This window comes from Chiloscyllium plagiosum, unplaced genomic scaffold (assembly GCF_037043375.1).
Source record: "Chiloscyllium plagiosum isolate Xiang-an unplaced genomic scaffold, Cpla_swu_hap1 HiC_scaffold_38, whole genome shotgun sequence".
NCBI lineage: Eukaryota > Metazoa > Chordata > Chondrichthyes > Orectolobiformes > Hemiscylliidae > Chiloscyllium > Chiloscyllium plagiosum.
In genome coordinates, this window is record NW_028270176.1 from 81120187 (window position 1) to 81136652 (window position 16466).

Consider the following 16466-nt stretch of genomic DNA (forward strand, 5'->3'; position numbering starts at 1 on the left):
ACCTGTATTGGTGACATTAACAAGACGCAATACAGAGCCACTGACAAAATGCTGGTGTACTTGAACTTCATCCAGAATATTAACACCTATAACTGGGCAACGCAGACCCCAATGTACAGAGTTAAATCCTGGATACTAATAACAGCTTTGTGCATGGGAAATCATATCTCATGCATCTGACTCAGTTTTTTTGAAGAAGTAACAAAGAGGATTGCTGAGGTCAGAGCATGGATATGGTCTACATAGACTTCAGTAACGTGTTTGACAAGGTTCCTCATGGGAGACTGGTCAGCAAGGTTAGATCGCATGGAGTACAGAACTGGCCCGAAGGTAGAAGGCAGAGGGTGCTTTTCAGGCTGGAGGCCTGTGACCAGTGGAGTGTCACAAGTATCCGTGCGGGATCCACAACTTTTCGCCATTTATATCCATGATTTGGATGTGAACATATGTGGTATTGTAAGTACGTTTGCAGGTGACACCAAAATGGGAGGTGTAGTAGACAGGGAACAGATTACCTCAGAGTACAAGAGGATCTGAATCAGATGGGTGAATGGACTGAGGAGTTCAGTTTAGAAAAATGCGAGCTGCTGCATTTTGGAAAAGCAAACTTTAGCAGGATTTATACAGTTAATAGCAAGTTCCTGGGGAGTGCTGCTAAATAAAGAGTCCTTGGAGTGCAGGTTCATAGTTCATTGACAGTAGAGTAGCAAGTAGATAGGATAGTGAAGACGGCAGTTGGTCTGCTTGTCTTTATTGGTCAGAGCATTGAGTATAGGGGTTTGGAAGGTCATATTGCGGCTGTACAGGACATTACAAAAGTTGCTGAATCAATATTCCATATCATTCTGTTCTCCTTCCTATCAGATGGATGTTCTTAAACTTTAAAGAGATCAGAAAAGAATTATAGCATGTTGCCAGGGTTGGATAGGCTGTTTTCCCTGGAGCGTCAGAGGCTGAATGGTGACCTGAAAGAGATTTTTCAAATCAGGCTGGGCATGGATACGGTAAATAGACAAGATATTTGCCCTGCAGTGGGGGGAGTACAGAACTAGGGGACTGGGAGGGAGGGTAGGCAGACAGGGGGTGTGTGGATCGAGAGGGGTGAGACAGAAATGGCTGGGGAAAGAGGGGGGGGTGACAGAGAGGGTGGCACAGAGACGGGTGGGGACAGAAAGTGGGATTAGAGAGGAGGGGAACAGACAGGGGGAACGGGGGGGAGGCTGACAGAAAGGGGGAACAGGCCGACGGGGGGGGGGGGAGGGGGGGGGGGGTGGTAATACAGGCCGACAGAGGGGAGGGACGGACAGAGTTGGGGGAGACGGAGGGGGGGGAGCAGACAGAGCGGGAGAGACGGGGGGAACAGAGGGGGAAGATGGAGAGTTATTTTATAGATCTAAAACTCAACCCTGTTCCTGTTTTCTCCTCCTCACCTTAATTCCCTCTGGAGGGCTCAACAACTGTATAGTTCTTGGAAAGGAGAGTTTCAGGGAGATCAGGTGCTGAAAGTGGCATTTGGGACACTAACATTGAATGGAATGTGCTGATTCGATTCGATTCCACTCTCTATGTGGTGTTTGCACATTCTCCCTGTGTGTCTGCGTGGGCTTCCTCTGGGTGCTCTTAATTTCCACCCACAAATCCAAAGACATGCAGGTTAGCTGGATTAGCTTTGGGTAATGGTAGGTTACAGAGTTAGGGTGGAATGCTGTTCCGATGGTTGGTATGGTCTCATGGGCCGAAAGGCCTGCTTCCACACTGTGGGGATTCTGTCACTGAGTATAGGGGTTAGGAGGTCATGTTGTGGCTGAGTAGGGCATTGGTGAGGCCAGTTTTAGAATACTGCATTCAATTGTGTTCTCCCTGATTTCAGAAAGATGTTACGAGAATAGGACTCAACCTCTTAATGACAAGTTCCTGGGAAGTGTTGACAGACAAACAGACCATGCAGTGTGGGTGGATAGTTTCTTGAAAGTGTTGTTGAAGGTAGACAGGTCGGTGAAGGTGGTGTTTGGTATGCTAGCTGTTATTGGGCAGTGCATTGAGGATAGGAGTTGGGAGATCATGTTTCGGTTGTACAGTTTATTGGCTCGGCCACTTTTGGAATCCCATACTGCTTTCAATTCCAGTCTCCCTGCTATAGGAAAGATGTTGGGAAACTTGCAAAAGTTCAGAAAAGTTTTTCCAGGGTGTTGCCAGTATTGGAACATTTGAACCATAGGGAGAGGCTGAATAGGCTGAGGCTATTTCCCTGCAGCACTGGACACTTTAGGTGGCTTTATCGATCTTTATAAAATTATGAGGAACAATGATAGGATGACTAGTCATGGTTTCTTTTTTCCCAGGTAGGGGAGACCAAACAAATATGAATCTTTTTTCCAAGGTGGAAATGACAAATTCTATAGGAGAGATGGCAAGTTTAAAGGATATGAAAACCGAAACAACTGAAGATGCTGTAAACCAGGAAGAGAAACAGAAGTTTCTGGAAAAGCTCAGCAGGTCTAACAGCATCTGTGAAAAGAAATTAGAGTTAACGTATCTGAGGAAGGGTGACCAGACCCGAAACCTTAACTGATTTTTTCTTCACAGATGTTGCATGACCTGCTGAACATTTCCAACAACATCTGTGCAAGTTTAAACGGAGTTGTTTGGAGTATCTACCTGAGAGTAACTTTATAAAGTGCGAGTGAGACCACATCTGGAGTAATAACAGAAGTTTTGGTCCCTTTATTTAAGGAAATGTGACATTTCATCAGAGGCATCTCACAGAAAATTGACTGGGATGAAACCTGGATTGCAGGGATTATCTTTTAAGAAAAGGCTGAAGACATTGGGTCTCTACTTACTGGATTTGGGAAGAATGAGAGGTGATCGCATTGTAACATGTAAGATTCTTAAGGAGTTTGACAGGGTAAATACTGAGCGGATGTTTCCCATCATGAGGGAGTCTGGAACCAGATTCTGGGTCACTCACAGAATCATGGGTTCTGTTTTGGATTCGTCAAATTTAAGGCAACACTGACACAGGTCAGGGGTTTCAGTAGCAATGGAGCTGGGGTGAGGTGGAGATAAGCAACATTTTAAGAGATTGGAATTCCTGGTGTTTGTGATTGTGTAGATGTCTGATCAGAAGGTCATCTTGGGGTCAGATATGAGAGCAATATTGTGAAGGGTGCGGTTCTGTCTCAGATAGTTCCCAGTGGGAGGGAGGGGCTCAGCAATAAGGGAAAGTAATTTGTAATAGCAACTGAAGACAATGGCTTTAACCATTGCAACGTTCCGTTGCAGGAAATTGCAGCCAATCGCGTAGTGGGAGCGTGATGAGCAGTTTGATAACTGAGTAATGGAGAGCGATGATGGTGAGGGAGAGCTGGGCACTGTCAGTGTACATGTGAAACCTAACACGGTGCTTTTGGACGATGTCACCTCCTGGCAGTATGTAGGTGAGAAACAGGAGGGACCGAGGAGAGATCCTTAAGGGACACCAAATACAAGGAATTAAGAAAGGAAAAGGAGAGTTGGGATGGAGCAGGTTTTTCCAACAATGGTGGGGTCAAATATTAGTTTGCAGCAGAATGGGAGAGAAGGACATAACCAGAAAAGACAGAGAGATAGAACAAGGAACAATATCTGTGAATTGGCGAGGGGGAGCGATGAAGAGGAGGAGCAGCCCAACTCCAAAAGCACTATTCCTACATTAGTGACATCACCCAACTCCACCCTAGTCTCAGCTCATTTACTGAAATACTCGTCTATCCCTGTGTTATCTCCAGACTTCATTATCCAAACAGAGTCCTGGCCAACCTCCCACATTCAACTTACATGTAATCTCAAGAGTATCTAAAACCCTACTGCCCAAGTGCTCACTTGTACCAAAACTTGTTGATCCATCAAAAGGCTCCTATTAACAAGCAACAATTTAACATTCTCACCTTTGATGTAAATCCTGGCTGTGAACATCCCTGTCTCCCTGCACCACACAACCTGTGAGACCCCGACAACTCATTTTCTTTCAGACTCCCAACGATGTGTTTATTCATTGCTTCACCTATCTGGCTGTTTCTACTGTTACCAAGACAACACGGTCTGGAATTCCCACCCTAACCCTCTCAGACCTGCTTTCCTCCTTTAAGGTATTCCTGAAAACCTGTTTATTTGGCAATTCTTTTGAGCACCTGACCTAATATGCCCAGCTGTGGCCTTCTGTCAGAAGTTCTCAATAGTATTTCTGTGGAATTATAAACATGATAAAAAAAAAACTGTTGATGATTTGCACATACATTGTGAACTTTTCACTGTCGCTGAGTGAATAATCTAAAACAGCTCTTACCCAAACACATTGTGGGAGCACCTTCCCCCCACACGAACTGCAGCTGTACAAGGAAGTCAAACATCACCTTCCCCACAGGCAATGGGGCTTTGGCATTGATCATTGGTACCTGTGGAGGGAGAAACACACAGTTGATATTTCAGGGAGTGCAAAATGCATTATAGGGAGGGAAAATGGTGCAGAATTTGGGATTTTCAAATTTGCGTTTTAGAATGTGCACTAAGTTCTATAAAACCTCTCATCCCATACCATGAAAACTTCCTCCTCTTCCTGGTCAATATGTCTTTCCTTTCCCCTGCCCTTCACCTTCACACATTGCCAATGCCTTGGCCACAACAACACTGTGCTGTCAGGGAAGTTTATCACGTGGTTGAGTATTGTCCCGCCCCTCATTCACTCCGATTGGTTGAAGGACCAACTAGCAACTCTCGCCCCCGTTCCCCCACTCTTACTGGTCCTGCGCTGACATCAATAATCCGAGGCCAATTGTGGGCTGGAGCATGCTCAGTGCTTCCTGCTTTTGCTGCTGTTCATTTGGTATGAGAGAGAGAGGGCTCATCCCTGTTTCTCCTGATGTCAGACAATAACAACAACTACCTGCATTGTATGGAGCCTTTCACATTGACAAATCTCCTAAAATGCATCACGGATGATGGAAACGTTGATTAAAGAGAACGATTTTTAGATACATCTTTAAGGCGGACAGAGGGGGTTCGGGAGGATATTCCAAAGGTTTGTGTCCTCGGCAGCTCCAATCGTGGAGTGATATAGGTGGGCAACAGCTTACAATGGAGACAGTTAGTGGCTAACCATAGGTTAACAACCTCATGTCGTAGCCCCCTACCCCACATACCAGGCCTTGTTCTCACAGCCTGCCATTACACACTACCTATGGTTAGTTACTAACAGTCTCCATTAACAGCTAGTCACCCTCCCCCAGCCAGATCGTTATCCTTTATCCAACTGTTCCTCTCACTCTGTCCCCACCTATCCTTTACTCCTTTTATCCTCCCCCCACACTATCTTCTGCACATAAACTGACTTTTTTTTCTCAGTAACACCTGTTCTGTGGAAGGGACACCGGATCTTAAACTTTAACTCTGATTTCTCTTCACAGATACTGCCAGACCTGCTGAGCTTTTCCAGAAATTCCTGGTTGTTGTTTCTGATTTATATCTTCCGCAGTTCTTTTGGTTCTAATTTACTGGGAATTTGTAATTCAGGTCCAACAGCCTCTGTCCCAGTCTCTGCTGTCTCTCACAACCCCAAACAGTGACACTGCACCTGCACAGCTCATGGACAGGTGTTGTCTTACTGGCCACACCCCTCATTCAATCCCATTGGCTGCAGGACCACACAGACTCTCCTCCCATTGGTCTAGAGCTGCCATCAATCAGCCGGGCCCCATTGTGATGAGAGTGGAGGGCTCATCCCTCTCTCTGCCCTGGGATGAGCTTCATCATTCACAGTGAATGGGGCAGTATCACAGAATACAGGGGCTGGGGGCTTTTCAGCCCATTGGGGTTGTACTCTCTCCCTCTGGAGATGCTGCAAATCTGTCCCAAGTTCCCTCCCATGTGCCCATAGCCCCCCAAATCTTTCCTTAAAGTAAAATTCCAAGTCTGTTTCAGAATACCTGCTGAATCTGTGTCATTCAGACTGTTCCAGATGCTCAGAACTTACTGAGTAAAATAGTGTTCACATTTTCACCTTGTATTATTTGCCAATTACTTGAAAGTAGTTACTAAAAATTGTGACAGTGTTAACAATCCCTCTCTCTCTCTGCAAATTCAAGATCTTGGAACCTAATCTGCACCAGATCGAAATCACTGCTTTACCTTCTCAGCTCCAAGGATAATTATCTGTGCTTCAGCTACCTCTCCACAAAATAGAGGAATGCATCTTAATTTATTAAGATCAAAGAAACAGACCTTCGGTCCAACAAGGAATCCTAAACTAATGGATTCCCATTTACCAGCTATTGGCCTGTATCCATCAAAACCCTTCCCAGTCATGTACCCAATTGGAAGGCTTTTAAATGTTGTGATTTTATCAGCCTCCACTACTTCATCTGGTAGCTCCTCCCATACACACACCACACTCAGCTTGAAAACATTGCCACTTAGATCCCTTTTCAATCTTTGCCCTCTCAACTTAAACCCAGGTGCTCTAGCTTTGGACCCACCTAACCTGAGGAAATAGGAACCCGGTTGCTCACCTTATCCACGCCCCTCGTGATTTTATAAATCTCTATGAAGTCACCTCACAGTCTTTGACTCTCCACAGAAAATATCCCCAGCCTATTCAGCCTCCCCCTGTAGCCCAAATCCTCCAATCCTGGCAACGTTTTTGTAAATCTTGTCCAAACCTTTTCAAGTTTCACAACATCCTTCCCAGAACAGGGAAATTCAAACTGAAAACATAATTCCAGAAGTGGCTTAATCAACGTCCTGTCCAGCCACAATATGACATCCCAGTTTCTGTATTCAATGCATTGACCAATAACGGAGATCGTTAATGGAGTCCCATTGCCAGCGGTTCACCTTTATCCCTCTAAAGTCTTCCTCTTCATGTACCCAATCAAATGCCTTTTAAATACTGCAATTGTACTATCTTCCACCCCTTCCTCTGGCAGTTCATTCCATACTTGCAATGCCCTCAACATGAATAAGATGCTCCTTAGCTCCCTTTTAAATCTTTCCCCTCTCACCTTAAGCCTGTACCCTCCAGTTCTGGACCCAACGAACTTGGGAGAAAGTCCCTGACTGCTCACCTTATCCATGCCCTTCATGATTTTATAAGATCACCTCTCAGCCTCCAACTCTCCAGGGAAAATAGTCCCAGCCTATTCAGCCTTTCCCAATAGCTCAAAACGTCCAACCCTGGCAAAATCCTTGCAAATGTTTTCTGAACCCTTTCAAGTTTCTCAACATTATTCCATGAACAGGGAAATTGGAACTGAAAACAGAATTCCAGAATGGCCTTCATCAGCGCCCTGTCCAGCCACAATATGACGTCACAACAGCTGCATTCAATGCATTGACCAATAATGAGGAGCGTACCAAATGCTGCATTCACTACCCCGCCTACCTGTGACTCTTCTTTCAAGGAGCTAGGAACCTGCACTCCAAGGTCTCTTTGTTCAGCAATGTTCCACAGGACTTTGCCATTAAGTGTATAAGTCCTGCCCTGATTTGCCTTTCCAAAATACAACAGCTCACATTTATCTAAATTGAACTCCGTCTGCCATTCCTTGCTCCAATGGCCCATCTGATCATGATCCTGTTGTATTCTGAACTAACCTTCTTCACTGTCCACTACACATCCAATTTTGGTGTCTTCTGTAAACCTACTGACCATACCTCATATATTCACATCCAAGTCATTTATTTAAGGGCTCAATATCCATTCTTGCAGCACATTGCTGCTCACAGGCCTCCCGTCCGCAGAGCAACCATCCATCATCCTCTGTCTCCAACCTTCAAGGTAGTTTTGTAATGGCTTGCTCTCCCTGCATTCCATGTTACCTAACCCTGCTAACCAGTCTGCTTTGTGCAACCTTGTTGAATGTCCATATAAACAACATTCACAGCCTGGATTAATCAATTTTCTTTGTCACTTCAAAACACTCACTCAAATTACTGAGACACAATTGTGCATGTACAAAGCCACATTGACTGTCCCTGATCATTCCTTACCTTTCCTAATAGATGGATATCCTGTCCCTCAGAATCCCTTCCAACAACTTGCCTGCCACTGACTTCAGGCTCACTGTTCTCTTGTTCCATGGCCTCTCCTTACCACCTTTTTAAAATAATGGCACCTCACCTGTCGCTATCAACGATACAAATACCTCAGGAGAGGCCCAACAATCACTTCCCTAGATTTCCATAAAGTTCCAGGGTACACCTGATCAGGTTCCAGGGCTTTATCCACCTTGATGCGATTTAAGACATCTAGTACCACCTCCTCTGTAACATGGACACTTTTCAAGTTATCACTGTTTATTTCTCCAAACTCTCGAGCTTCCATATACTTCTCCAGTAAAAATGAAGTGAAATATTTGCATATCTTTCGCACCCCTGTGGTTCCATAGACAGCCTTGTTGACCTTTAAGGGGTCCTATTCTCTGGTCCAGTTAATCTTTTGTCTGTGATATATTTGTGTAAGCTCTTTGGATTCTACTCGAGGACATCCCAAAAAGGCCTACTTCAAGGACCGTAACTTTCCTCTGACTTGATCAACAATGCCCTCCAACACATACCCTCCACTTCCCGCACCTCCGCCTTTACCCCACCCCTACAGCCACAATAAAGAATATAACCCTGCGGTCTTCACCTTCCACCCCATTAATCTCCAGATACAGCGCATTAAAATCTGTTATTTCTGCTACCTAAAGTCAGACCCCACCAGTACAGACATACTTCCCTCCCCAACCCTATCTGTGTTCCGCAGAGACCATTCCCTCTGCACCTCCCATGTTCGGTCCACACCCTTGACCCTCCCTTGCCGTCATGGGAGATGTAAAACGTGTGGCCACACCTCCCTCTGACCTCTGTCCAAGACAACAAAAGGATATTTCCACATCAAGCAGAGATTTGCCTGCACATCCCAAAACCTCATATACTGCATCTGGACACTATGGGAAATTTAACATGGTCATCCAACTAACTTACACATCTTTGGACTGTGGGAGGAAACTGGAACACCCGAAGGAAACCCTCACAAACACTGGGGAGAATGTGCCAACTTGAACACAGGCAGTCGCCTGAGGCTGGAATCAAACCCAGGACCCTGGGGCTGAGGAAGCAGCGCTAACCACTGAGCCACAATACTGTGGGTTCTTTGGTGCTGATGCGCTGCCCCACTGATACCTCAGTCACTCACCCTGCCTCATTTCCTAAGTAGCAGTGATGACGGAGTGAAATTATCGCTAGACAGTTAATCCAGAGACCCAGATAACATTCTGGGGACCCGTGTTTGAATCCCATCACGGCAGATTTTGGAACGTGAATTCAATAAATATCTGGAAAAAATAATCTAGTGACGACAAGGAATCCATTGTCAATTGTTGGAAAAACCAATGTGGTCCACTCACGACCTTTAGGGAAAGAAAATGCCATCCTTACCTGGTCTGGTCTGCATGGGACTCCAGGCCATAGCAACGTGGTTGACTCTTAACTGCCCTCTGGGTAAACGCAGCAATAAATGCTGGCCGAGCCAGTGACAGCCTCATCCTGTGAATGAATATAGAAAACAGGTCAGGTTTTGTTCCTTCTCTAGTAGGTACATCCTACAAACTGAATCTGAAATGTTCTCGTACACACTGAACAAATACCTTCCCATCCAAGCCCTTGACACTACAGCACTCCGAGGCCATGTTGTTAAAGTTAAAAACCCTTATCATTGCATTCATATTATTCTTACAGATAACTGATGTCTCCTGGTAAAATTGTGTCTCAATTCCTCGCTGACTATTGGGAGAGAGTCTAAATTACAATCCCAGTAAGATGGTCATCCCTTTCTTATTTCTCAGTACCAACCAAATAACTTGCCTGGAGGTACTCCCAGGAATATCCTCCCGAAGCCCAGCCATAATGTTATCCCTAATCAAAAACACCTCTCTCCCTGCTCTGTTGGCCCCTTTCTATCTTTGCTATAGCATCTATACCCTGGAACATTAAACTGCTAGTCCTATCCATCCCCGAGTGATGCCTCTGTAATTGCTGTAATATCCCAGTGCCATGTTCAAAACCATACCCTGAGCCCACCTTCCTGACCTGTCAGGTCTCTTGCACTGAAATAAATGCAGTGCAACTGGTCCGTCACACCTCATTCTGTGACTTGCTCTTGCCTGCCTTGACAGTCTGACTGGTGAACAGTGCCAGCCTCAGACTCATCTCTTTTCTCACTATCTCTTTAGGATTACCCTGACTCCCTCACAGGTTGAATGCCTCCCGAGTGGCACTAGCAAATCTCCCTGTTCGTCAGAACCCCATGCTTTCCCCTTCCTATGCCATTGGTACCAATGTACAATGTCCTCCCACTGGTTATTTTCCCTTTTGAGAATATTCTGCTCCCTCTGTGAGACATCCTTGACACTGGCACCAGGGCAGCACCACCACATTCTAATGTCTCACTGTCAGCTGCAGAAATGGCAGACTGTGCCCCTGACTAGAGAGTTCCCTCTCACCATCGATCGTGTGGAACTGGATATACCTCACATTATGTTAGAAGCCAGTCTCAGTACCAGTAACTTGACTGTCAGTGCTACATTCCCCTGAAAGTCTATTGCCACCTACATTTTCCAAAACAGTATACTTGTCTGAGATGGGGATAGCCACAGGAGACTCCTGCAGTACCAACCTACCCCTCCTGGCTTTTCTGGCGGTAACCCATCTACCTGACTGTATCTGCAGTATTCTGCATTCCTGAGACTGCCACCTATCACACCCCCCGGCTCCTGTCAATTCCTCACTGCCTTTAATCACTCCTCCACCAATCCATGAGATCCAAAAGGATTTGCAATCACACGTGCTGCAGACATAATCATCAGGATCATTGAAACTCTCCCTAATCTCCCACATCCGACAGGAACAGCACAACACTCTGCCTTAACAACCTACAGACCAAGACAAAGGCACAGTCTTACTGCTCGGAAAATATTGCCAGACAATAACTTAATGCTTACGTTTCATATTTTAAACATTTAATCAAGAGACTTTAAGACATTAAAAAGAAATCCTCACCTTACTCACGATTGTAGATTTAATAACATAAAAGAGACTAAGATTGATATTTGAACAGACTGAAACTCACTGAGCTGATCCCCGGCTCTGAGTACTTCCAAGGGCGAGGTCTCTCGGAGGGCAGCTGTGAAATGTCACTGTTTCTCTTCTCTGCCCACTCCATTTCCAGAGAGGTTTTTAACTTCACAGCAAGTCAGCTCAGAGGGGTCACTGCTTGGTTTTATTCACTGGGAGTTGCCTTTGCTGCCCAGACCAGTATTTATTGGCCACCTTTACTTGTCTTGGAGAAAGTGGTGGTTAACCGCCTCCCTGAAATGCTGCAGTCCATGTACACCACAGTGATGTTTGGACAACAATCCCCCTCTGGGCCCACAACCCTCCCTGTCTCTGTTATCCCCCTCCAGCTTCAGAAATTACATGTCCGTGGCATAAGATTTTTATTTGGATTCATTTTTGTTTCATAAACAAAAAAAGCGAAATATTTGGCCCCAAACAAATTTCTGTTGATTGACCTTTCGGAGAGGCTGACACATGGACGTTGCAGTATTTTATCTCACATTGTACACCGAGAATGATGGAACTTTCTTTTAAACATTGCTAAAAGGGAAGCAATGGCTTAATGGTATTCCTGCCAGATGAGTGACATGTGCAATGTTCCGAGGATTCGGGATAGAATTCCAACATGGCTGATGGTGCCATCGGAATTCAATACCATCTCGAATGAAAAGACGAATGATGACCATGGAACTATTGTCGATTGTTAGAAACCCACCTGGTTCACTAATGTCCTGTAGGGAAGGGAACGGTCATCCTCACCTGGTCTGGCCAACATGTGACTCCAGACCCACAGCAATGTGGTTAACTCTCAACTGCCCTCAGGCAAAATATTTTAAAAACTGTTAACAAATACTCCGCAGGTATCACTTAAAAACTGGCTGTTCACATTGGGACCATGTGAATATCTGAAGGGCCTGAACTAAAACTGAGTTTCAGCTTCACCTTCTCCCTGTCTCACATCAGTCTGTTTACACCCAACTCCAGAACACTCTCATTGAGCCAAGCAGCCCTCACAGTTGCAGCCCTGTCATCTTCATTGTCTGCTCATACCTACATTGCCCTCAGCCTCCAATGCATCTCAATGGGAGCTCAGGAACAGCACCTCATCTTTCAATTCAGCCCTTTGTAACCCGAGTCAACATGGACATCAGCAGTTTCTGAATGAAAAGACAGTTGTCAGAAGCTGGAACATTCCACCTGAAAAGGTACTGGAATTTGAGTCCAAAAGGATTTTTAATGGGAAGTTTGCAGGTAATTGAAAATATGAAGTTTACATGTTAGCATCATGAAGTGGGTGGTTGGGTCAAAATCTGAGAGTTCGTACAAAGAGACGAGGTGTAATTTGGATAAATCTGTGCTCCCCCTCAGGCCAATATCTCCTTCCTCAGCTGCAGGGCCCAGAACAGAGCACACACCCAAAGGGTGATCCAACCACAAATTTGTACATCTTTCTGCTTAACAAAAATATTGGAGATATCTTCCCACAAACAGAACAGACAAACCTTTCTCCTTCCACAGTTAAATGGCAATGATATTCAGATCCTGATGACTCCATTGACTGTAAAAACCTGCTTTTGAGATCCCAGCCTCAATTATTCTGATTTAATATCCTATGAAATGAATTCACAAAACAAAACTCACAGTCAGTACAGGAAGAATTAAAGACATACTTTTTTCTTGGTATGTGCTTGATGTGTAAATGCCTCTCTTCAAGTTGCACGCCTCCCCCCACCCATCATAGGAAGGGGACATGCACATGCGCCTCACTGTACCTTACCCCCAATAAAAATGGAGGCCATATCCCAGAACCTTTGACCGCCTGAGGGCCACAGCCATTTTCCCATCTGCTGCAAACGCAGGATTAAGAGTTTCTAATTCAGACTTACGAACCACACAGAGTGTAATTAAAACTTCCCAGTCTAAAGTGACTCATTATCTCCCTGTCTCTGAGGCCACTCTCCCCTTCCCTGTTTGCGACTCCCACATTCACCAATGGCCGAGTCACGTGGCACTGCATCGGCTGAGTTACTGGTGACGTGTCATCCCACTGGCCACGCCCCTCATTCACTCCCATTGTTTGGATGACCAGCTGGTTCCACTTGGTCCACCAGCCCCACCACCTTTTCCTATTGGTCCGAAGCTGCCATCAATCAGCTGGACCCCATTGTGAGGTCAGTGGTGGTATCCTCCCCCTGTCTGAATCACACCCAGAAGGTGTATGGATGGTGTCAATCAGGAACAACAAGCAGAAGGTGCTGGGAAAGCTCAGCAGGTCTGGTAGCATCTGGGAACAGAAATATGTCCAGTGACCCTTCCTCGGATCCGATGGGAGCTGGGAAAATTAGAATCTTGACAGCATGGAAACAGGTATTCGGCCCAAAATGTCCACAGCGTCCCTCCGAAGGGTATTCCACCCAGACCCATTCCCCTACCCTACTACTGTATATTTCTCCTAACTAATGCACCTAACCTACACATCCCTGAATATTATGGGAAATTTAGCTTGGCCAATTCAACTAACCTGCAGATCTTTGTATTGCAGGAGATAGGTGTTAAAGTGTAAATAACAGGGAGGGACAGAATCCAAAGAGAGACTGGAACATTTGGAAAGAAAAATGAGTGGATTACGATCTGGCTGGGAGGGTGCATAGCTGTTAATGGAGGGGACAGGAACCTGTGTCTGGCAGCATCTCAGTGGAGGTGGCCGAAATGACAACTGATGATCTACGTCCTGCTGCAAAAACAGACCCCGAGCTCCCAGCTGCCTGCCACTTTAAACACACGAGCCTGTTCCCTGGCCAACATCTCTATCTCATGCTTACTGCTGTGTCCCAGTGAAGCCAGAACATACCAAATGGCCCCATATTTCGAGGACTGCAATTTCCCCTCCCATGTGGTCAATACCATCCAATTTATCTCCTCCACCTCCTGCACCTCTGCCTTTGAAACCCACATCTCCAACTGCAACAAGTAGAGAACCCCCCCTCCACCAAGTCCTTACCTTCCACCCAGATACAACACATCATCTTCTATCATTTCCACCAGCTACAATCAGACTGCACCACCAGATTCTTCAGGGGTTTGGCCGAATAAATACTGATGTGTCTGAGGGTAAATACTGAGGGGGGGGGGGGGGGATCTGAAACCAGATTCTGAGCCAGTCACAGAATCAAGGGTTCTGCTTTGGGTTCGTCAAGTTTAAGGCAACACAGACACTGGTAAGGGGTTTCAGTAGCAATGGAGCCGAGATGAGGAGGAGATAAGCAACGGTTTAAAGATTGGAATTCCTGGTGTTTGGGATTGTGTAGATGTCTAATCAGAAGGTCAGCTTCGCGTCAGATATAACAGCAGTATTGTGATGAGTCTCGTTCTGCTGCATAGTTCCCAGTGAGAGGGAGAGGCTCAGCAGTTAGGGAAAGGAACTTGTTAGGCAACGGGTTTAACCATTACAATGTTTTATTGGAGGAAACTGCACCTAATCGAGTAGTGGGAATGTGGTAAGCAGTTTGATAACTGAGTAACAGTGGAGTAATGGAGAGGGATGATGGGGAGGGAGAGCTGGGCATCGTCAGTGTACATGTGAAACCCAACATGGTACTTTTGCACAATGTCACCTCATGGCAGTATGTAGGTGAGATACAGGAGGGGCCAAGGATAGATCCACAGGGGACACCAAATGCAAGGAATTCAGAAAGGAAAGGGAAAGTGGAGATGGAGCAGCATTTTCCAACAACCGTGAGGTCAAATGTCAGTTTTTCACAGAATGGGTGAGAAGGACCATAACCAGAAAAGATAGAACAAGAAACAATGTCTGTGAATCGGTGAGGGGGACCGATGAGGATGAGGAGAAAAGAGAGTTGGAAAATCTATGGTTTAGTGAGATTAGGGTAAAGGGTCAAGATGAGCTCTGATAAGGCTTGACATGAGATGAGATTGGAGAAAGACGTAGGTTTGGACAAAAACCGGGAACACCACATGAAGCAGTTTGACTCAGTGGGCTAGTGGGAGGGAGGGAAGCAGCAGATCGGATTATCTCAGTCTTAGTGACAGAGAAACTCCATGTGCTCCAAACTCTTGTTGTTGGAGGGGAGAGTGGAGGAGACAGGAGGATGGACAGTGTTTACAAAGAAACAAAACCTGGGTAAGTGATATTTAAAGTGAGTGAACAAACCTAATGTATTTAAATTTTATCCAAAATATTAAAACAAACGACTGAAGTCCTGGTTCGAATCCCATCTTGGCAGATGGTGGAATCTGAATTCAAGAAAAAATAACCGGAATTAGGAATCTCCTGAACTCCATGGAATCATTGTCAATGGTGAAAAACATCCTGCCAACCTGACAGTGACCCAGCAAGCCACTCACTGAAATAATCACTGCAAAGTTTCAACAAAGGAATGAAACTGGATGGACCACTCGGCATCTAACAAGGCACCAGAAAATACAACCACAGAATCAGCCCACTCGATGGTGCAACGTCTTCCAGACGAACATCTGGATTTTGGTACCAAAATGTGCAGAGCTGTCTCACAGACCAATCAAGGAACAGCCTGACATACTCATACTCATGAAATCAACCCTTACAGACAATGACCAGACACCACCATCACCATCCCAAGATATTGAGATTGTGGTGATGGAAAAGCGCAACAGGTCAGGCAGCATCCGAGGAGAAGGAGAATCGATGTTTCGAGCCTAAGCCGTTCATCAGCCTGACCTGCTGTGCTTTTCCAGCACCAGACTCTTGACTCTGATCTCCAGCATCCGCAGTCTTCACTTTCTCCTCAAATCTCTGGATATGTCCTGTCCCACCAGCAGGACAGACCAGGCACAGGTCGTGGCACAGACAGGGAGGATTTGCCCTGGGAGTACTCAGCATTGACTCCGGACACCAGGAAATCTCATGGCTCCTGCTGATTACCATATCCCCTCCTCCCTTGGCTGATTGATCAGTTCTACTTCATGTTGAACAACATTTGAAGGAAGCACTGAGGAAGTAAAATGGTGTCAAACGTACTCTGGGTACAGGAATTCAATGTCCACAATCGAGACTACCTCTGCAACAGAATTACTGACTGAGCTGGTCAGGTCCTAAAGGACATAACTGTTCATCTAAGTCTGCAGCAGGTGGTGAGGGAACCAACAATGGAGAAAAACATACTTGAACTCATTGTTATGAATTGACCAGCTACAGATACATCTGTGCATGACGGTTTCAGTAAGAGCGACCATCACACATTCCTTTTGGAGACACAAGTCTTGGCTTAAAGTTGAGAAAAACCTCCATTGTGTTGAGTGACACTATCACCCGTTCTAATTGGGACAGACTTTGA

At 45.6% G+C, this 16466-nt stretch overlaps 1 long non-coding RNA gene across 5 annotated transcripts in view; it reads right to left on the bottom strand.

Annotated features, from left to right (window-relative positions):
* Nucleotides 1-16466, bottom strand: part of LOC148139664 (uncharacterized) — a 50257-nt gene that overhangs the window by 6155 nt on the left and 27636 nt on the right. For 3 of the 5 annotated variants that reach the window (XR_015753568.1, XR_015753567.1, XR_015753570.1), the window contains exons 8-11: nucleotides 15305-15387; nucleotides 12636-12743; nucleotides 9457-9564; nucleotides 4328-4436 (exon numbers count right to left, since the gene is read on the bottom strand). This is a non-coding gene — a long non-coding RNA (uncharacterized LOC148139664). The remainder of the gene's footprint in view (nucleotides 1-4327; nucleotides 4437-9456; nucleotides 9565-12635; nucleotides 12744-15304; nucleotides 15388-16466) is intronic. The other 2 variants (XR_015753569.1, XR_015753571.1) reach the window with 2 other exon arrangements.